This window comes from Hetaerina americana, unplaced genomic scaffold (genome assembly GCF_022747635.1).
Source record: "Hetaerina americana unplaced genomic scaffold, ioHetAmer1.1.p SCAF_24, whole genome shotgun sequence".
Lineage (NCBI taxonomy): Eukaryota > Metazoa > Arthropoda > Insecta > Odonata > Calopterygidae > Hetaerina > Hetaerina americana.
Genome location: NW_027286808.1, coordinates 380,814 through 405,013, shown reverse-complemented (window position 1 = coordinate 405,013; position 24,200 = coordinate 380,814). Strand labels below are relative to the sequence as shown.

General features: G+C 38.9%; 1 protein-coding gene across 3 annotated transcripts in view; it reads left to right on the top strand.

The window, feature by feature from the left end:
• The window catches only part of wnd (Mitogen-activated protein kinase kinase kinase 13 wallenda), a 69,908-nt gene that overhangs the window by 14,984 nt on the left and 30,724 nt on the right, over nt 1-24,200 (top strand). The gene's annotated exons all lie outside the window — the stretch shown is intronic.

The window sequence follows — 24,200 nt, the reverse complement described above, 5'->3', positions numbered from 1 at the left end:
ATATTTATCAGCCAACTATTTAGAATTTTATGAACCTGTGAGCTTGGGTAATTAGAATATCGCCTGCATTATTTTTTTTGGATAAGACATTCACATTTTAATGCTCATTCAGTGTGAAATCGGAAACATTCACGAACTTGTGGCTTCGAGAAATTCTTCATCCATCCATTCTGTTTTATATGAATGAGAATTTTTATGTTGCAAAGTTTATCACAAAGCGTGAATTTTCCTTTTCGTAGAGAGTTCATTCAATGGTTTACTGCAAATTTCTGAAGTTTTCTCGGACATAAAAAGGTATGTTGCAGAGGGACCCTACATCCCTTACAGTTCACGTTGGATTTTGTGAGTTACCTTAATTTGTCTCTATGTGCACACTTTTTGCTAAGAGGAGGTTATCCCTGATTAATGAGCTCTCAAGTTTTTGTAATGCGGGCTCCTTATCGGTTACACATTAACCGTTATGCGTGCACGAATTCTCACACCAATTTCTGCTAGTTTTTTTTACGGGACCAGATAAAATGGGTTTTTCACGGGAACGCCTGTGTTCGGCAAATAATGCAAAATAGGTTAGACATAACATACTACCAAAGCCTAACATTATGTGACCCCCCCTCTAAGATCCTATCCTTGCATACTGCATAACCTGGACCACTTGTTGTATGACTGAATGCCTAGAGCAGCATTTCTGATGATGGCAAGTCGCTTACATCACTTTATTATCGCATTACCCCTCTTGAATCTCGTGATCATCCGTCATTAACCCATTTGGTTCTATCTCTGGAATACGCAGATTTGAAGACTTCTTCAGAAAAATCATACGTGTATTTGTAAAATTAGGTCAACAAAACTCATGCAAGCCGCCAACTTTATCCGCCCTCTTGGGTCTCTTACCGAATCAAAGTAGGATTATGCAATTTCTGCGAGAGTCAGTGCAAAACGATCGGCCAACGTATTGCGTCACTTAAAAGGAACAAAGCTCAACTTATGTGGGATGTATTTTGGGAGGACGGAATTGTGTATGTGAATATATCTTTTTCATTTCATAGAATATGTTGCGCCGCTGAAACAGCTAAGAAAATCTGAATGCCCTTGTTTTCCGAATGCAGTACATTCTAAGTATTATTAGTCACAATTAAAAAAAATAGTGAAGCATTTACAATGCCCGTGTCATTAGTATTAGTAAATGAAAATACATTATTATATCAGGTATAAACATCGTAAGCAATAAGATTAAAAGAATCAAGCTTCTTCGTATAAAGTCGCCTTCCACCGCTGTTTAAAGTCAATTTCGATGCGTTATACTTGGTGCGATGGGTGACTTATGCGCATTTCATAAAAGTATTCAGTCAACGAGGGGAAAGCTCGTGAGAAACAAATCCAATTTGTCTGGCTATGCTAGTGGTGCAGGCGTCACGTTTTCAACAAATTAAGAGAGGTAGTACTTCATTATTTAGATGGGTTACACGTTTGCTTCAGCAAATTACCTCATTTTCATTAGCATAAATTATATGCGCAAGTATGAAAAATTTTCTTCTTCATAATTGATCTACTCTGATGGATTTTTCGAAACGGTACGTATATGCTTTTGGCATTCCTATTCAGAGTCTGTACACAAGTTATTTCCGCATTGTCCGCACGCTAAGTTTTCGTGTTCAGTGCAAAATTTTGTTTTAATTGATTTTTGTTGTTCGGACATGATCGCCCACCATTTATCACAAAGCGATAATCCAAAGGCAGAGAAGACGGATCGCCGATCTTATGTTGCGTTAAGTCAGCAGTACGTCTTGTTGGTGATTCGAAACTCGCTTGGTGGGAACGGAATTCAAGGAATTCAATCGAGTACATTCGGAAGAGATACATCAAGCCTTCTGCGCGCTCACTTCTTAAATCGATACAAGGCACAAAAGGGCGTCAATGGCGCACTTCCCGCCCACCCCCCCCCCCCCCGTCTCCCCACACCCCTCCTTGCCCCACCCAATTTCCCTTCACCCCACCCCACTTCCCCTTCACCCGCACTCCCAGATCCAAGCCCGCATTCCAGCGATAAACGACAATAAGCATCGCGTGATACTGGCGCATTCCTGCAACCCCGACCAGAGGTTACGTGCACATGAGGAAAATCGTCACCTTTGAAGGTGCAGATACTGTTCTGGCGTTCGGATTAGTGTGACTTAGCACTTCGAATGGCCACTTCATCTTTCCGCACTTATGGAAAACCTGAATAGTATTTAACTCAGGGGTGCTGTCAAAATGTAAAGGATGAACATTTCAGTGTTTTCTTTCATTTGAAAATCATTATTCGACTTTTTTCATTGCCGGGAAATTATTTATTCACTTACATATTTGCACCCGGTGGATTTGCTCAGAGAGAGGTGTAAGTCGAAGAATTCAGCATACCGACTTGAGGCGCATTAATGTTGCCAGGGTGATATATATATATATATATATATATATATATATATATATATATATATATATATATATATAGCCATAAACATAGTAATCAACCCTAAGGTCGGTTTGGTAGGTGATGGTAGAGTTCACCCAGTAGTAAGCCCGACTGCGCGTGAAATTCACACATCAGGGTAGGGAGACTATATATATATATGTATTTGTTTATTTATTTATTCGAATGGAGTAAAACGCGAGCATTGGAATATTTTAATTTCCGCCTAGTTATTACCTACTTAAAGTGACTGCATTTATTACGTACTCGTATAACCGCTAAATAATGATAGTATATATATATATATATATATATATATATATATATATATATATATATATATATATATATGTGTATGTGTGTGTATGTATGTGTGTATATATATATGTATGTATGTGTATATATATATTAGTCATAGTGATAACACATATCTTGGTTAATTATCTATCTAAATAAATAAGCCACAATTCTATACTCAAACTTATCAAATGTGTTTTTGTTTAAGTATTGACATTGCGTTTATGTTTCTTAAATGGAAAGATAGTACATGAAGAATTTGTTTCATTCATTTTTTCCCCCCTTAGATGTCGAAATAAGCTCCCCTTCCTATTTAAGACGTGTGAGTGCAATATCGAATACGAGAATTTTATCCGGAAGATTGCCGTGAGCATGAACTTTGACAATCTCAAAAGTAAAAAGCGTAGCGTCTATATGTATCGAGTTCATTTAATGATAAATAACCTTCAAAGAGTAAGAGAACCTTAAAGAAGCCAGAGAAAAGAGTCTCAAGTAATGATTCGGAATGTATGCCCTCGTTTTTCGGGAGACTGCCGGCGGATTAATAAGGTCACAGCTTTCGCACTTAAATCTTATTTCTTCAAAATGCATTTCCCGGAAAAACTAAAAGAAAGACTAATTTCCCCACCATCTTGAAAATGTTAAGTAGATGCCTTAATATGTAGCCATAGAAAAATGTTATGGTCCGATAATTGTAACACATAATAGCATAGGCATAATATTGATAGTTCCTGGTTCTCCTGAAGATTTCCAGGATGAGATACAGGAACGTTTCCGCAATGTGGTAGCTGTTGATAATATCTTTCTCAGAACAAAAGAATTGTGAAACTTACTGCAATCTAATTAGAATGAATGATATGATCGTATATTCCTGTAACCATTCCTATTGCGGTTCTCCGTTCAGAAACGCGGTTTGTCAGTCCTAATTTGTCCTTTTGGCAATTAAATTCTTATTTTATGTGCATACAATTCACTTCCTTGTTTAAACATGTCCAGATTACCGCTACTGAAGAAAAGATGGGGACTTGTGTAAGGATTATGGAGGCATTCATGAACTTAATGTATTCTGGTAATTTATTTGCATGTTGCCTAATTTCTTAACAAATCGTTCGTATAATCTGGCATTCATAAAGTTTTGGGAGCTCCAATTGAGAAATGTCTATGCTTGAGACTTGAATGACATCACGATGAAGATCCATGTCTTTTGCATGATGTAGGGAACTAATTGATTCAATGGTGCTGAAAATCTCATCCTAGCTGGGTCCTTGGATGTAAATAGGAAGTTACGTTCAGCTGCGATGTATCGTATTTGATTGAACGCTCCATGTGTAGAATTACTGTGGTATACCAATCCATGAACATAACATTACTTCAGATGGAGTAATGTGTACGATTGCCTTTATACACATATATAAATTGAGTTGTCTGTTTCCGTATGTATATATTTGTCCAAAAAGTATTTACATTTTTACGATTTGGACCTTTACCAATTAAGTTGTTGAGAGACACTATTAAGTTAGCTCACTTTCTCATACCTTAAAAGATAGGGCAGCATCTATCTGTACTCTCATGAATCATTTTATACACTCTTGACTTAAATGACAAATGAAATCTTGGGAAACATTAAATTTGTTGAGCTAGACTTTCCTTTGGATTTTTCACGTATGTTTAGAATTTTTGAAAGATCTACCCCATTTTAGGTGCTGAAAATTGTCTCACCCTTGTTATATTTTGTGTGAACATGTAGACATATAACGAAATATTATCATGAAGATGAATAATTTGGAAAATATTTGCATCGAAGTTTCAATTTATCATCAAAATCCTTTGTTCCCATTTCCCTATGCTTAACTACTCATATAGCGACCATCACTTCCTTAGTTTCGTGCCTTTATATCTAATCTGTCACCTTTCTCTTGGACGTGTTTCTTTGTATATCTCATCGTTTAAGGAATTCCTGATACTCGCATATCTATTGCGTATCTTAAGCACGTATACGGCACATGTGAGAGAACAGGAGTAGCTGTTATCGACTATTGACGACACCCATTGTCGAGGCGTGGTTTTCCATTAATTTCTCCTCGCTCGAATATCGTCCTCCTCGACTAGCAGGCACGTTCGCCCCTCATTTGCGCCGCGGTCGTTCTTTTCGCGGTTCTCGCCGCGCCTTTTCCCTCTGACCCTGATAGGGTGCAAAATGTACATGTATAAACTCCCACTCTGTTCTCTCTAGTTCCACCGCGCAGGCACCCTTCGCCGCGCCATTAGGTGACGCTTCCACGGGTGGAAAGGGATTTGTAGTGGATGGGTAGAGGAGAGTGGGAGGCTCGATGAGGAGGGAAGAAGGGTTTTGCAGGAAGGGGGAGGAGAGGTGGATGAGAGGTTCCTCCGCTACTCGTCACGCATCGCGTCCTCGTGAAGAGCGCGGGTGGTGGGCCGAGAAGCAGTTGGCCATCGGGCGTCGGAAGTTCCGCAGCCGGCGACCTCCCCTCCTCCCAACCACCGAGCCTCTCCCTTGCGCTGTTCAATCCCTTAACACCAAAATGTTTTCGTTTGCTTGCTCGCAGTTAAGCCTGGAGGCCCTTTACTGGTGATCGAAGGGCCTCTCCGATAGAGTGCCCGAGGCCCTGAAGGTTCGGTCGCTCGAAGGCAATGATACCCTTGGTTGAAATATATTCCATTACAGGCTGTCATGGAAATTCATCTACGAGTATACGTCCATTACCCTTAAAGCTTGTGCTTTAGTGTAATAGACGATGATTTCCAACCTAAGGTGCATTTTCAACAGTACATATTACTCAGTCGTTAGGAACTATGGGGAAATTATATGACGAAGGGTCGGATATTTTGTCTTTAGGGCTGAATGTGATGGTCAAGGTATTCGTTGAAACGTCGGCAGCAATGCAGAACTCACCTGGTGGTAATTCCGAGAAGAATTCACGAGAAATGTAATATATGCTCCACGCGTTAAAATAAATATAAATGATATTTCCATCAGCTTTATACGTACTGTAATATTTACAGTTTAATTAATAACCTAGTCAAGCGATACGAAACGTTTATAGTGTAATAATGTCGTGGCAGAAATGTACGATATGATTGAAAATTAGTTAGTTAATGTTAGTTCCCCATTACAAAATTCGAATTTTGTAATGGGGAACTTGTATAAGAGGACCATGTTATCGTATTAGGTACAGCATTAATAAAAAATGAAATGTAGAATAAAAAGGGCCCGATCGTACTTCCTTGGAGATCACACGATGTTACCTTAACTGTGTTACACCTATCACCATCTCTAATCTATGGCCAAGTGTGATTTATGAAGAAATCGCTGATTAAAGAAGCAAAATATTTAATCCGCCCGGTAGTTTTTTGTCATTGGTAAACTTCCTAGTAAAGAAAGATTTGAAAACGCCCTCTAACAATCTGACACTCCGCACCCTCTCGTTCTCCTATATCAATTTTTTCTTCGGATATAAAAAATTTCCCCCGCCGCGCTCCTCTCTTCCTACATTCTATTTATTTCATTAGTACTTTATATCCTATCGTGAAACAGCGAGGAATTATTTTCGTGCTCAAATATACGTATAGACTATTAAGAAGAATATTGAACTTATTGCCCTGTCACTCGAAAGCATTTAGTCATCATAAACGTCACCAGCTATATATAATTTCACTGCGGTTTTAATTACTGTCCTTGCAATCGGTCAAGACGTTTCGTTTTTGCAGTTGACTTTGAGTCGCCTCCCTCAATTTTATAGTATATTTTTTACACCACCAGGTCAAAAGAAAAATATATTTTACAATGTATGGTACAATCTCGGATAAATGTCGGCTTTTTACATATCAGCCCGAAAAACGAAGAGGCGTAAAACTTCCTCGAAAAAATCGCCTAGCAGAGTATAAATTAAATATCACCATTGCAACCAGAATTACGCGTGGGTGATGAGGTTGAAAAAAATAAATGTTAATTCAAAATGTCTTGCCCGCTTTCTACGGTCTTCTCATTCGGCCAGGGTATGCTTTACTGAGGGCAACACCTGAAAAGACTCGCACATCGGGGTATCTTTCCTGAGAAGAAGGTTTACGCGCCTCAGCCTTGTGTGGCTTCCTAACGTGTATATCCTTCTTACAAAATAAACCCGCCAAACTACTTTCCACACTGCATATATTGACCCGACCATGGTTTCAACTGTTTAGGGTGGTGATTTCAGTTTGACGAGTCTTGCATGTCCCAGAGTTACATGACCAGAGGTGGTGGGTTATGAGGAATAGAGAGAATGATTGGCAAGTGGATACGGGGGAGACACTCGGTGTGTGTCTGTGGGCCTTTTCTGTGGTTTTATTTTGCAAATCGAATAAAAGCAATTTTTCCAAAATGGCTCATAGCTCTAGAATTCATTTATGATACCATTGGCCGCTGTCGGACTTTCGAAACCATTGTCAATGCTGTCCTTTTGGGACATTATCTATAATTCGAACTCGATTCCGAGTTTATCAATCCAAAATTCAATCAATCCATTGAAACTCTCCTTTTTAATTCGCAGCATTTCAACAGGGTAATTTTAGACGACGTATATGCGGGGCGTAGCGTCTTCCCAAGTTCCAAGAGAGCCCGACTTGAGGAAGGGTTTTGATGATTATGTTCCGATTGTTCTCTCATTCCACTATTCAAACATCCGACGTGAAAGTACGCTCTTGGATTTCGAAATCACTAAACCTTGACGTACGTCACTCCGGCTCTCGACGCCTGGTATGTATGTCGACATGACCAAAACCCCGAACAAACCGCGCTCGCGTCTTCTTTTTTTCGCGTGTCTCTCTCCCCTCCCGCCGCCGCATGTCCACTCTTCACCGCCATCCTCCCTTATCCATCCCTGGTTCTCAAATTCTTTTGAGTCTCCACCCTCGATCCGAATCCTTCGGATTCCTCTCTTATTACGTGGCCTCCTTGGACCGCATTCCATGGTCCCCACCGCCACGCGAGCGCCCGTACCGAGTATTGGTCCTGTCGACGGTGGAGTGAGCGTGGGGAGAGATCTACCGCGGTTTGTTTTTATTTTCAACGAGACTTGCTTACTCACCTTCGCTCCGCGTGGTCCGCGAGCGGGAAAATGGCGAGGGAGGAAGGAAACGTTTTGATGGTGTGGTGGAACGGGTGGCAGACGGGAAGGGACAATGCGTACTCGTGGGTTGCCCGCGGCGTTGTTCTGCGTGCGTGGACTGGCCGTGAATGCGCTCTGGCAAATCAACGACTTACCTGGACTTCCGACCAGTAGCAGTTAGTGTGTGTGCAATGAAGCTGCGTCCATACTCATCGGCTATGCGCCTAAATCGCACAAATTTAAGGAGGACGCCATCTTGAAAGGTGTCCAAACTCGTTTGGCAGTAAGAGGGTGGGATTTCAGGCACCTATTTCGGCCCCTGGATTTAGGATACAGCATGTGTATCATACGCTATTTTGCGACTCATAATTCAAAGTGCGGGAAACATGGTAACCAGTAAAAGAATAGTCTCCATGGCAGAAATCTATTTTCTATATAAGTCGCATTAACATTTTTTTCTTTGAGAGAGTACACAGATTATTACTCGGGGAGCGCTGAACAAATTGAGGGTTTAATGGGTGAGGTGGGAAAAGATGGAGCCTTACTCGGGCAAGAGAAATTCGGAGTCTTCCGCTTTGGAATTAGTTTCAATTCTTGTGATAACTTTATTTTATTAAGTTATTCAATACAGATTTTTAGTGTAGAGGTTAGTGCATATTTTAGTGGTTTGGTACTTAATTTCATAACAAAGAACATCGTCTTCTTAAATTTTTCTTTTTACTCCTATTCGCTCATATTTTCCCAGGATACCTCTGTGATTGTATCCATGCCTCGTTTGTGTGCTTGTTAAGAGTCTTAATTTGGCGTCTAAATATTACGGAAAGTAACGTTCAAGCGTAATTTTGTGTTCGAAGAGTGTAAGCAGTTAGTAATGACCTTAAAAATACAACTTCGTACATTCATGCCACTGGGTAATCATAGGTCGGTTGCTAAACCTTGGCAAAGGGAGTCACCATTGCTACATGGTAAATATCCAAATGTAATGTACCAAAAATTTTAAAAAGTGCCGACAAAAACTAATTGTATTATAAAATTTTAATTGATATCAAGCTAAACTTAAAAAAATATGAAATATTTAGATATAAAATTACCCCAAAATATAAATAATCTACGCACGATATCCTCAAAACAGTTGGGATTAATAGCCGAAAAAACTAAACAGGAGTAAAATACAGGATTAAAAGTCTAAAATTATTTATTTGAAGTACTGAGTGAACTAATAGATTCAAGCAAAATCCAAAAAGAAACGAATAAACTACACTGATAAAATATAGTCCGATAGAAGAAAATATGTGTAAATACGAAGCTAGCCTCAAAAAATCGCCCAAGTTACTAAATTAAGAGTATGCAAGGGAAAATTTTCAGTAAAAAGTACCGAATAAATTGTTAAATGAGCTGAAAATTCTACAAAAACCGCGTTGTCCACAAGCTCCCTCAATTTCAATTGTCACCATATATTTATTCCAACATCAATCAGTCAATTCTATTCCTAGCTACATAGATGGTATTAATATTTGCGTAAGGTGTCCAAACACTAGCTGCCTTTTCATTAGGTGCCTCATATTTAGGCACCCTAATGCCCAACCAGTTTGAACGCAGCTTAAGACTCACCGTCCACCTGGGGAAGCGTGAAGGCCCGGGTAACTCAAAGCAACGAGTCACTTTGTCAGTCCTCGGGAATTAACTCGTTCAGGACCTTCCGGTGAAAATAATACCGACACTTATCACGCATATTTTTAATAGCATTTGTGGTTTATATACCTTCATATTGCATTTACAATTGATTTCAGAGGCTTTTTAACTTTGAGAAAGGGCTCATAGTGGTTGCGAGATACCTTTTTTTCGCTCTTTACGTTGTATTCATCGATTGATTCTCGGAGACATGTGCCATAAACCGTAGGAGTATATCGGCCCCGGGGAAGTAAGAAAAGTGATGAAATTATGTTGAAATCAATAATAATTCCTACCGGTAAAACATACGATCGAACTCCATAGAAAGACAGTTTAAATTGTATGACCGCCATACCTTGAGGATACGAAGTTTACATTTTTTCTTATCTTACCACCATATCCAATGACTGGTGATGTACGTTTTTGTTGAAAAATACGACCACTTTAGTGGCATATCAGGACTTCAGACATTCAGAAAAGGTACTCTACTAATTCATTTGAAGTAAGTTCATTTAATGTAAGAAGTTAAAAAAAAAACCATGGAAGAGATTTTTCGTTTTAAATGTTAGGATTTTATTTGCTTTGTATAGCTGGAACCGAGGATGAATCCAAGGAGTAGCACGAGTATACGAGTGAGAAATTTGTATTTTGTATTTATATGACTGTTGCGTCAAAATGCGATTTTTTTTATTTGTAGTAGTTTTTAATACCAGGTATCATTCCTGTTTATTTCTTTCTTTGTATCAAGTTTATATATGATTTGAGAGTTGGAAATTGCCCCCCCCCTGGCGGCGGGGTAACGTCCTCGCCTGTCAATCCATGGGTCGCGGGTTCCATTTCCGCCTGGTTGGGTTTTTACTCCACTTAGAGCTGGGGAGTTTGTAATTGTGTCCATTGCTATAATTGTTAATACGTATTCCAATTTGAAAGCCAAAAAGTGCTGTTTTCGAACTTAGGCTGAATAAATAAATAAAGAGAAATGGTTGACGCTGATACTTACTGTGGAAATCCATTTTAACTTACGAAGAATCAAAGACTTCGGGTTTCCATAGTTTTCCTGCGTAAACGCGAAGTCTTTGATTCTATCTTCATGCGTAGCTATATACATGATCAAGCAATTACTGATTTTCGGGTTAACATTTGAAAATTGAGTAAAAGCGTACGAAATATTTACTTTGAAACTTTAAATGCTAATCATTTACAGTTTCAAAAATTCATTTTCATTTTCAAATGTTTTTTAGTTTTGGAAAACCTTCCAACGACTTGTTCGACACTCTTTTGGCATGCCCTCTAGGAGTTAATTTCCCCTTTTCTCTCCCCACTTATGTGAATCCGTCATTATTTGTCTTATAATATTATTAACTCTTTTCTGTCGACATTTTTCTGTCAAATCATTAGGTTTAAATTTCTCAATGTTACCCGAGGATCTTTCCATATTTGCTATCCATTGAAAAGTAACTCATAGCTTTTATATTTTCTAAATAATTATTCTCAGTAAGATGAGGGGCTAAGACTGATGCAAACAATTATGATAGCACCTTTAAACACCGTCACTTTGCTGATTATGTGACAGTTATTCAAAATTTGATGCTGAAAATGTATTATTACCCCTATCGTACTACGGTAGGAGAGATCATGTCAGTAAAATTATTGATATTAAATGTAGAACAGATAGATTTAAGATGTAATTTTTCCCCCGAACGATGAGGGATCATGATAACATTGTCCGACCGCGGTAGGGTCATGTTTTAAAATTAGTCTGGTGTGTATTCACCCCCTGGCGCACACCCAAGCGGTGGCTTGCAGGGTACACAAATAAAGACATTTCAATAGAAATTCTTGAAATTACCGAACCCTGTCATCATTTCATTTGTTATTGTTGTGCCCTAAGGTATGTGTCTTGAAAGCGAATCGCACGCCCATTATCATATAAGCCCTGTGGAATGATACATATTGTGCATCTAATGGTTGAAGAAACTTCACGGAATTCCATAGTGAACATAGGCTGACTACGAACAATCCCACCAAACAGGGTATATTTGTGCATTCCTTAAGATATCAGAGAATTTGATTTTTTCTTGACGTAAATCTACTACACATATTCTAAAACTACTAAAAATTCATTTACAAAATTCGCTTCCATGTAGTGAATGTGTAAAAGTTTCAATGAATTCCCGATATCAATTATCGCCTAAATGTCTTCCTCGTCAGTAACTCGTCTTTCCGTATATTATTTGTTTTTATGACAATTGAGTAGTATTTTGAGCAATGCATCAATTTATGTGTGGGTTCAATCTTCCCTTATTGTTGGTTTCATATTTGAAATGTTCTTTTTTTCCTGGAAGATCTCTTATACTGTGCCTACCCCAAAAGAAACGGAAAATAACGGAGGAGAAGAATGCAAGTCATAAAAAGTTGGTGAGATAGGCATAAAACATGAGGCGGGTAAAGAGGGAGCGTGTGGTCAGAAAATTTTGGAATAGACCGGTAAATTGGAAACCAGCCTGATGACCGGAATCCGAAAAGAATCGAAAATTTTGTTTGTAGCCACGAATATACTTCACAGTGAGTAATGTCTAACGCTGATGAGTTTCTAGTTTTTTTATTTCTTGTCATTATTCCTTGAGCATGGTTTATATTGGATGTACTGAATCGTATGGGTTGCTTAATGTGGAATGAGAAAGTGCAGCTTTAGCCACAAGAGAGTGGAAGACCTGGCTTTCGCAAACCATGGTGAAAGCGCATCGAATTGAGCAGAAACCGGAACCTGCAGCGAATAAAAACATGCGAAGGATACATACGTAAAAGCGTACACAGCTCCAACTGTTGTTAGTTTGCAATTTCACGTGGTCCTGCATCCGGTTGTATTTGTTTCATATCTATAAAAATTCATAAATAGCTGCATTGAGGTAAATACCGAAAAAATCCTTTTATCTGATCGCAATTATTGTGACGTTAAAGTTTGAGCAGTTGTTTCTTGTCTATGATTAAATCAGCCTTATTTTTGATTCTCCCTTGTCGATGCTGACTTTGAGAAAAATGGATATCACGGTGAAGTTTACTCTTGGTCAGAGTTTTTAACCGTTCTTGCTTTCCCTTCATGGTTCACGTTCGCTGTTGCTCCTAGTCGCACCTACAGTAGAACGTGACCTATCAGACAGGAGGATCTCACGAAAAGCTGTTGCAGCGCAGCCCATTACCGGTAATCGTTTTGATGAGACGGCACATTATTAAGAAAGACGAGGAAAAGGTGTCGTGCAGTAGTCGGCAATGCTCGCCGCCGCCGTTAGAGGCGTTCAGCTACTTGAGTTGCTCTTCTTTCGTGTTATCTTACTTTAAATGTAAATAAAAATAATTTAAGATAAGATGTAAGTGCGCTCCTGCCATTTAGTTGGCAGATTTTCAATTCAAATATCGACTCTGTGTCGTCAGACATCCTTTGAGGTATAATTAATCGTTTCAGACGTAACTTTGTGGAATTTCCCTTTGATGAATAACGTCTTGATAAATGTGGAATAAAATTAAATGTCGAAATACTAAGTTTTATTTTAACGTTATTCGTCTCCTGGGGCATTTAAGTGCTACAAAACTGTCCAATTTAAGCATTTAAGTGCATTATTATTCTCAAGTTAAGACGAATTTAGTATAGTATAAATGCAGTGATATTCTTATTTACGCTTGGATTAGAATCATTTCAATTGATCTAATTGGAATTTATATTTACTTTGCTGCATAAACTTGCCTTTTAAAGTAAAATGCATTAAGTATTTTTCAATTTTAATTCAATTAGCATCCTAAATGGAGTTCGTAGAAGCTTCTTTATTGACATCAGGCAAAGACATTGTGTATATTTTTATTACGTCTTCCTAATTATTGATGTTTTTATTTCCTCGGGGTAATTATAGATGTTCTAGTGCATGGCACTATTTGATGACGAAAGTAACGGTTTGATTCTTGAATCGAAAGGGACAATTTTGAATTTAGTGTTGTGGTGTCGTAATAACAAGTATGCCGACCGATTTTTAGGCAGACCTAAATTTCCCCAAATATTTGTATTCCCTGTGGATAAATGATATGCAAAATGCTTTTCGGAAATCGACTAACTGTATTTCATAAACGGAATTTTTCCGCTTTGGCTCACTTTTGGCTTTCGTGACCTTCTACACGTGATGGTTGGCATTTATATCGTGTGCAATTTAATGCTTTAATTGTGAACTTAATTTCGTTTCTAGAGTTTATTTACAAAGCAAAGTTTTGCCCTCCCCAGTTATGTTTTCAATTCGTGAGAGACTGTGCCGGAAATCGGGGGGGGGGGGGGGGGGGAGAAACTGAACACGGGAGTTACTTCTACCCTTGATGCGTGTCTCCGCGTTGGCGTGGTCCCATGCGGTCGTTCTGAGTAAGGAGGGAGGTAAATGATTTTCGTAGACTTGTGCGGTTTTTCGGCTTATCGGTCAGCGCTAAGCCTTTCGTGAGCTTGCTTTTCTTTTCGTGCCGCTTCACCACCCGCGGGGGGCGATCCGACGCCAGGTCGACGGGCGTCAAGGGGTCTGCGCTGCCACACATAGGAGGGGTCAATTATTATTACGTCAATATTTTGACCGGTTCTATACGGTCATTCGACATTCTGCAAGTTTTCCTTCCTCGCTCCTATCTAACAAAAACTGTTCTAAGACTTTTAGGTATGTATATTGATTTCCAGGCAGGCCTAAATTTCCCCAAATATTAGTGCAATGAACTAACATTCTTTCCAACAAGAAGAAAAGTGTTTTTTACGAGAATTTGAAAAAGTAATGTATTGTGTACGAGAATTTATTTCTGGGCCATTTGTAGTTCATTAACCTTCCTTTTCATGCAACTTTACCTTTTACTAATTACTAATGGAATGTCGAGGGAAGTTACCAACAGTGCGGCTTTTTCCGCTATTAGGGAAGGGTGGGCAATTTGATGGTTGGGAAAGGATTGCTAGGGAATGGAGGAATGGTGGGAGGAAGGTCAGTTTTTTTTAGATATGCCTAGATTATATTTAATACGCATGCGTTCATTAAACATTGTTTTGATTATTGTAAAAACAAGACGAATTCTTATTTACGTGTGAATACGATAATAGAGGGTGTTGGCGAATGCCGACGAAATATAATTATTCCTGCTTGGAAATCGTATCTTGAAATATTTTAGTGAAAATCTTGAAGAAGAGAATAATTTGTATTCATCTCAATCACTGATACCTACTCTGGAAATAGCAATAATATTATGCTACCCTGGGAGGAAATGAATGTCTACTATTTATGGCCGCAGGTGCCCCAAACATAAATATCTATATCATATTATCTCTCACGAAATGAGTGCAAGAGACGCTTTTGGGTGTAATGGTGTGCAGATCATACGTCCACATGCGATGATTTATATTTCGTTATAACCTTCAAGGGGACGAACATAATGGATTCTTGCGTATCAATGGCTTAGCTAAAATACTTTGAAACATTTGAGAACCGATGCCGTAACTCCATGTCCAAATAAGGACATGTGAAATGAAAAGTTTCAAAGGAAATATTGCAGGCCTTCGAAACATTTCCAGTCGATACTGTTGGTGAATTGCTTCCTTAGCATATCTGAGTGTACAAGGTGCCCTTGGTGAACTGACGGAGACAGACCTTTTCAGAGGTGCTTACCTCACCGTAGTTTCACGAGAAATCTTCTAAATTCCCTTGGATCCTTTTTAAGTTTTCTACGTTCAAAGGGAAAATCGCTTCTCGTCGTCAGAAACGCTGCCCTCTCTCTTTCTACGACTCCGTAGTATATACTCGTCGTAGTATATACATACTGGCGTCGAGACACTGGCCGCTGCCCACCCCTTCCTTACCGCCTCCCCTTCCTTCCGTTTTCCCTTACGACGGCGCCACTCTCCACTGACGTGAAAGGAGATTAAATCTCGGGTCGATGGTGGAGGCTTGACCTTGAGTTATTCCCCGAACTTCCCATTTCTTCCCCGTCTTCTTTCCCGGTTCTTCCACCCCCCACATTTACCCTACACCACTGGAAACCTAATTACACGACTTCGGAGGTTTTCTCTGTTTCCTGGAAGCGCGTACGAGGGGACGAGTTTGGTGAATGGTTTCCGTCGCATCGAGATTTGGAAATGGCCGTAAACTCTCAGTTTGGTCCCTAAGAGTGAATATTTCTTCCTCGTACATCCAACGCGACTTTCCGCGGGCAGCTGGTCTTATACGCGCGCAATGGTTGGGGTGGCACTGTGTGTGATTATGAAAAGGACTTATCAATTATTATACAATAACGCTGTCCGTGGAAATATTGAATTTTGATATTAACTCCAAAATAAATAACTAGTATTGCCTTTAAGAAATTTGAATACTTTAAAATATGTCGAAGCGTTAAGTCTTCAGTGCTGTAAAATATAATTTCGCCTTATTGGCCAGCGATTAGATCATGGCGATAAGAGAGGGTTGAGCATCTCGCGGGAAAATATTGCCTGCACGGAAGTCATCACGAAAACAGTAGCATGGCGTAAGGCTTTCCCCGTGTGTTTCCTATCTATTCCTTGAAATATCCCCAGCGCAATTACGGTAAATAAACGTAGTGTTTAAGTTTAAAGCATTTTCGTTTCGGCTGTGAATGAGGAATGTCAAAGATGTATTTTAAGCGACTTAGCCTTTTAAGTTTGCTAAAGCAATCGTGACGAAATGTCCACCGTGCTCTTCTTAAGTGGGATATTTTTCATCTCCCGTTTTTTGATGGAAGTTATTTAAATTACCCCGCAAGCTGGCGAAGGGGGTGTTAGGACACCAGCCTTTAGTTTATAAATATGCACTTCCGCATAATTTAAGCAATCGGCCGTGGCATTTTGTCGCTTTTGATATAGCACTGTGCATCGAATAGCGCTACTTGTTCGCTATGGGGGCTTAACTCAACGACGCCGCTAATCTCTGTTTCTAACCAATCGAGAACAATTATAGTTCCTGACGGGTTGATCCGGGCTCGATCCAATAACCCTCTTAGGAGATGTAAGTCCGAAGGAGATCTCCGCAAGCGGATGCCAATTTAATGGCTGTGCATCGTTATACTGTGGCAATGACTGTGCGGTATTGTTATCCCGCATTGGTTTGATATCTCCTGGAATACGCGCCGTATTTCGACGATATATTGAAAGTTCTAAATGTTTCATAAAATCTGACTCGATGGCAATAGCACAGTGAAATAAACTTAATCTACCGCGTTCGAATGCTAATAATTTTTGTGAATGCCCTTAGTTTCTATTTAATTGCCCTAAAAATTCAGACTCAATGAGTAGATTGCTGTGATATAAAATATTAATTAAGTTTTATTCAGTTTGAATATTTAATTTTATTTTTGTAAATTTTCCAATTTTTTATATTCGCTCCGTTAACATCTTATCAATGTTCTACAACATAAAATCAACATAGTTAAGAAAATGTAGAGTATTTAAAATTTTTTGACTTCGCGATTAAGAGTATTCAGTTAGAGTATATAATGGTTTGGCACATATTTAGGAACACTGTGATCAATTCGCACAGCTTCCTGGGAGCGGATGCGGACTCTTTTCACAATTTAGTTGCTATGAAGTGTAGCGTCCGTTTCAAAAAGATAAGGCTGGGGCGGTGGGTTGTAAAATGGAATAAAGAGGCGTTAACTGGATTGACAAGGAAGGATTATCAGCAGGCCGTAGAGAAAATCATGAACGAGGGAAAAGAGCTGAGTTCTATCAAGGAAGGCTTTAAATCAGAGATTGCTGGGATTTTGACGGGAAATCGGAGCGGATTTCGTTGATCTGAGCCCTGTCCTCTCATCATGTCGGGTCCCCTTAATCGCTCCGGGGTCCATTATACTGCCGAGGCATCGCAGTTGGTAGCGCGTAGGTTACACGAACACGTTTCGAGGGTTTAGCATAGCTGGTAGGCAAGAGCTTAGGTCATATATTGGGATAAATAAAGTAGAATCCACGCTTTTTGTCAATTCAGATCAGGTTATGCCTCTCAAATCCCCAAAAAAATTGAACAAACAAACACTTGCGTTAAAACAACATATAACCCATGTAAATTTAATGAAATTGGTGCCTCTAAATTCATAGCAGATAGCTATGCGAGTGAATTTAATTCTTTTGCCTCTGTTAACCACGATTCGTCTCAAAACAGTTTTGTTAGCGTGCATAAAACCGAAAAACTTATTCTTATACTATATTATATTATAAAAAAATTATTTCTTAAATATTTTACGCGAAGGAATGAAGACGTACATCCCGTCCAAACTCAAATGCGACAGTAAGGACATCAGACCCCTCTTCATCTCTGAGTACTTTCTTCCTCCCTTCATCCCGTCCAATATCCCTATCCTGTTCCTTCCCTTTCCTCGTTTGCCTAACATTCTCCCCTCTATTATAGTCTTCAACATCCCACTGCCAGTCAATACCCCCTTCATCCACTTTTCCTGCCTCCACATGATTTCTCCGAACAAACCCCTCTCTTCGCCCACCATACCAAGTACTTCCTCATTTGTTTTCTTCTCTGTCTATGTACATATATATATATATATATATATATATATATATATATATATATATATATATATATATATATATATATATATATATATATATATATATATATATATATATATGGGTGAGGGAGTATTCATTTTGTGTGTGTGTGGGTCGCGGTAGTCCAGTGGGTAGAGCGTTGGACTGCTGACCGGAGGGTCCCCAGTTCCATTCCCGGGCAAGGCACTCTGGGCACCTACAGCTCCACCCAAGCTATGTGATTTTTCGGGTACCAGGTCTTCCTGGGAAACCATAAGCGGCACAGGGAAAGGAACTGGCCCCCCTACCCTGATGTGTGAATTTCACACGCCGTCGGGCTTAGTACTGGGTGAACTCTGCCATCACCTACCAAACCGACCTTCGGGTTGATTACTGTTTTTATGGTTTATGGTTTTGTGTGTATATATATATATATATGTATATATATATATATATATATATATATATATATATGTATATATATATATATATATATATATATATATATATATATATATATATATAAATACAGAATTAGGCAAAATGAAGTACAAAGAATTGAACAATAAATTGAGGCGGGCAACAAATAAAGCAAAGGAAGCATGGTGGAAGACGCAGTGCGAGGATATGGAAAGTCTGCAGAGGAAGGGGGAAATCGGTGCGCTTTACAGCATAGTTAAATCTTTATCGGGAAGTAAGAAAGGGAGATCAACGATAGCAGTTAGAGATAAGGCCGGTAAGGTAATAGTTGACGCAGGAAAGATCCAAGAGAGATGGAAGGAATATGTAGAAGAACTGTATAGTAAAGAGCTTAGACCAACAAAGTTAGACATTGGAAAGGAACATGACGTAGAGGAAGATAGCTTAGGTCCAGGCATACTAGACAATGAGATAGAAAGGGCATTAAGGGAGATGAAATTAAATAAGGCCGTGGGGGTGGATAACATTCCCGTGGAACTTTTGAAATGCTTGGGAAAATGTGGGAGGAAGAGGCTATATGGGCTGATCCGTAGTATTTATGAGGAGGGAATCTGGCCGGAAGACTTTGTGAGATCAGTTTTAGTTCCTATTCCGAAAAAGGTAAAGGCCACGTCATGTGAGGACTACAGGACAATTAGTTTGATATCCCACGCAGCTAAGGTTGTTCTCAGGATCATAAACAAAAGGATAGAGAGTAGGGCAAATGATTACTTAGGGGATGATCAGTTTGGGTTTAGGAAGGGGAGAGGTACGCGTGATGCCATTGCAGTAATGAGATTATTAATTGAGAGGAATATAGAACACAACCAGGAGGTATTTGCCTGTTTCGTAGATTTCGAAAAAGCGTTTGATAGAGTAAATTGGGAAAAACTAATGAGTATATTGCAGAAAATAGGAATAGATTGGAGGGAAAGGAGGCTAATCCGCAACCTGTACATGTCTCAGACTGCTCAGGTGAGGGTGGGAAACGGGGAGTCAGGATGGGCAGTGTTAGGAAGGGGTGTAAGGCAGGGTTGCCCATTATCACCGTTGCTGTTCAACCTGTACGCAGAAGAAATGATCAAAGAGGCATGGGAAGAACTGGAGGTAGGAATGAAAGTGGGCGGGGAATTCGTAAAATCAGTTAGGTTTGCTGATGACCAAGCTTTAGTTTGTCAGTCAGCCAAGGGGCTGCAAGCATTGCTTAGTGAATTGGAAATTCAGTGCGACAGGTATGGGATGAGAATCAATATTAATAAAACAAAGGTTATGCGATTTTCTAGAAAGAAAAAGGCCAAGCTTAACATTAAAATAGGAGGGCAAAAGCTAGAGCAGGTAGAACAGTTTACGTATCTCGGTAGTGTTTTGGACCAACACGGTCAAAGTAGTAGGGACGTAAGGAGAAGAATTGCGCTAGGCAAAGAGGCTTTCACAAGGAGGAGGGAGTTGATGACAGGGACTTTGAGTAAGGATGTTAAGAAAAGACTCGTAAAAACTTTGATATGGAGCGTAGCTATGTACGGAGCGGAAACTTGGTCATTGAAGCAGGAGGATAGACGTAGATTGGAGGCTTTTGAAATGTGGGTGTGGAGAAGAATGGAGAAGGTGAAATGGACAGAGAAGAAAACAAATGAGGAAGTACTTGGTATGGTGGGCGAAGAGAGGGGTTTGTTGGGAGCAATCCTATGGAGGCAGGAAAAGTGGATGAAGGGGGTGTTGACCGGCAGTGGGATGTTGAAGACTGTGATAGAGGGTAGAATGTTGGGCAAAAGAGGAAAGGGAAGGAACAGGATAGGGTTGTTGGACAGGATGAAGGGAGGAAGGAAGTACTCAGAGATGAAGAGGGACCTGATATAGAGTAGGATGATTGATTTTGTGTTTTGTTAGGAGTAATAAAATATTTGTTTGGTAGTTGTGTCCGTCCAAAAACCTACCTTAACCGGTAGATTACTTAAAAAAAAAAAAAAATATATATATATATATATATATATATATATATATATATATATATATATATATATATATATATATATATATATACTTCAGCTTTCATTACCTGCTGCGACCTTTGATACGTATCACCGAGAGGGTCATCTTGCTAGTGAAAGTGAAAAAACCGCACTTAGCGTCCTTAAGGTTGGTTTGGCAATGGCAAGTGTGTTGTTCAACTGGTACCAATATCAAAAGCGCATCGCGACGGTCGAAAAACGTAAATTAGGGCAAATCCCAGATTTTGAAGCCTCACAAAGACATATTTTGGATCTGTGATCTAAATTGACTCCTCTCTTCTCTTTTATAATATAAAACTTTCTCATTATATGGTAATAAATATAAAGTGTCGTGAATAGCAAAAAGCGTACCTATGATAATACATGAAAAATATATTTCCAAGAGCTTTAGATCCTATTTTAATCAGTGACCCTTGAGATTCACTGGAAATATCCTCAAAACATGCGTGCTCAATTTCATTCTGTTTATCTAAAATAACTATTTGTTTTCGTGAAGTAAATGTTTGCTAATGGCATTTAGGTTGAGGGAGTGCTAAAAGACTTGAAAGGTTAAATACCTAATTATCACTCGCCAACAAAATGTTTCTTTTTATGCGTTGTAATATGATTTCTTTTGGCGGATAAGCGTTCGCTAAATAATTTCAAATATGAAACTAATTGTGACCACCTAATTTTGCATACTTTGGCCTAAAGCCTCCAGGACAGACCGAGTGAAGAAGTCTTGTACTTGAAAGGATTTCAGACAAATAGAAAGAAATTATTTTATTCGTTAAAACCATCGGTGTAGATTAAGTGCCCATAGATACGAGGTCTATCAATTGTTGGATTTTTCCGTCAAAGGAGAGATAAGCTGCCAAGCTTCGCAAGTCGACAACAATTTTGTTCCCTTTAAAGGTAATGCCTATGGGAGAAGTTTCAGTTTTGATACTACCGATAGTACACGAACAACCATGGATGTAAGCTCTAAAGTAAACGTGATTAAGGGAAGCAAATGTAGTTAGCTCTGGCTGGAAATTTTTGTTGCGCGTATGTTGCTTTGCTTACGTGGAAAATGGCTATTAATGTCTTACCTCTATTATTTGTTCCAACTCGTGGTTACAAATTACAATTTATGCTGAAATCATGATAAAAAAATCTAAGTTACCTAACATCTTCCATTGCAATGGCATATTTTCTCTGTTACTGATTTCCGTGTGTTTTCCTTGCGTTCCTGATAAGGCTATACACGTCAGATAACCCTAACACTTGGGTGTTATCAAATCCAACCATGCCTCAGGCAACACATTTAAGTAGACAGGCCAGGGTGTTACCTCTCTACCCGGCCAACCCAAGTATAATGAAAGCATTTAATCTTCAATTTGTGTTTTCATATGGCAATTGTACAGCTTGTCATATGGATATTAACGTTGAGGGAATGTTGCGCAGTAATCACAAACTATGGATATATTGCCATTATATTTTCCTACCTCTTGAGTTTGTCCCCTCCGGACTCCGTGCTGACCATACTTTTAGTGAATCGCAAATATCGATAGGCAGTTGGAGGAAAATTTGGACACGTCAGCAGAACGTCGTTATGCCGAAGGGATTCTCCTTCCGAATTATTCCGGTAACATCCTGGCATTCTAATTGTGTATATTTTTCGATAAGCTCTATAAAAGAATTGTAGATATTGGTTCTTTCGCTCTTTCCAACAGCTGTGGATATTTCATAGTGTTACCTATCCTGTTTGTGCAATTAGATGACACCTCATGTTCAATTTAAACGCATGATATTCAGATTGTCCGGGGTTGTGACGTCGTTAGGAAAGGTACAGAAATTACAGAAAACTCGCGGGTTATTATATTTGTCACTTCACTTTGTACTCGAGCATAACTTCTTTTCTCTTCTCAATCTCTTTAATTATCATCATAATATCTTTTTCAAGGTTTTTTAGACGCCTGTTTTATTGAATTTTCTCTGTTCTTACTGATATGCCACATGGTAGAAGTAAATTAATGAATACTTTTTTTTCGATCATCATTGTGAAAGTTATATTCTGTGGATGTGGTATCAATATTTTTAATCCTGCTTTCTCAGTTTTTTATGTTTTAAAGTCTAATTAAGTTACTTTGAGCTAATGCATTTTAATTATTCGTGCATCTCATTGCGATTAAAAAATGTATAAAGTTTTAAAAATCGTATATCCCCTAATTTGTAATTTAGAATTCTGTTTTCTGAAAAAGCTATGACCGAAGAACTTGATTGTTACCTGAAATTTTAGATACAAACTACGTACTCTCCTGAGAAAATTTGTTGTCTCCGGCGTAAATGTATCGAATTTACAAAACATATTGAAATGAAATTATTGGCTATTTATTCCACACACTTGTGGAATTTCACGCACTTGTAATTCCAAAAGTGTGTGCTATTACAAAGCCAATAATTTCATTTCAATATACATGTTCTCATTCACCCGATTGGGCATGCATAAATTCGTAGGAGGTGGCGTCCTAAAAACCCCTCCTAAAATCCCCTCCTAGATGTGGATGTATATCTGTTTATTAAAGGCACTTCGTTGTGAATTGGACGACTTCTAACCACACCGAAATGGGATGCTGCTCTTTTATTTTCCAAACGACTTGCTCATTATCGCCTTCCCCATTAAATGGAAATTCTCGATTTACATAGGTGGATAATTTATTATTGAAGTCACAAGAAAAACTTTATGATGAAACGTGACTAAGACTCGCCGTTTTTGTGTAAACAAGGCCTTTGGAATCAAAATACCAATCGGCCATCGATTTCTCGCGTATCATTTCCGCAGTTTTATCCATTCAAATAGTCCCTCCCATCCAATGGTTCATTCGACAATTGATGCGGAGCATGCATACGTTCGTCAAAGCACCAAATATGAACCCATGAGTCTGAAATATATTCGAAATATACAGGTATGTGTGAAATATATTTGTAAAAACCGAAAACGTCCGTTTTCATTAATTCGTGAACATTTCCTTTTGTTTCGTGAAAAATCTCTATGAGGTATCAAACGTGAATGACAATACACACATTCCGATCGTGTTAATTTTGCCCTTGTTTTCAGTTTTTTAATTAATGAACCATCGCCTCGTTTCCGGACAGTTTAGGTAGGTATGTATATCTATGCAAATTTTGTTATATCCTACCATCAGGTATTGCAAAGGGAGCGTTTAGCTCGAGAGACTGAATTAAATAGGTATCCGGGCGCGTATTTCCGTTTTCTGTCGTTATAGGAGATAATAAGAATATGTATAATGGATTCCTTTTAAAGCTGAGGTTTCCCTTTATTTATTGGCCTTGTTGTTGGTTGGTTGTTCATTTATATCGGCGTCCACATATCTTTGAGGTTAAAAATAAAGAGCAGGATAAGAAAGTAACATATTCTACATTTTGACTTCACCTTCAGTGTTTGGCCCTTTTGCTGGTATAATGTCGTCATCGTCATCAATATTATTTATTGACATTCATCTTATGCTTTGGGATTGCTGTGCATTTCGTAAGGCAATACTTGCTTTCTTCCATATTTGTGCTGTCCTACAATCCCCGTTAAAAAGAGGAGATGGCGGTCTTTAAAACTCTTCCTTTGCCAAAAGTGATGCAACTTGCGTGACTTCGTCAAATACTCCTCGGGGGAAAAATATAGCTTA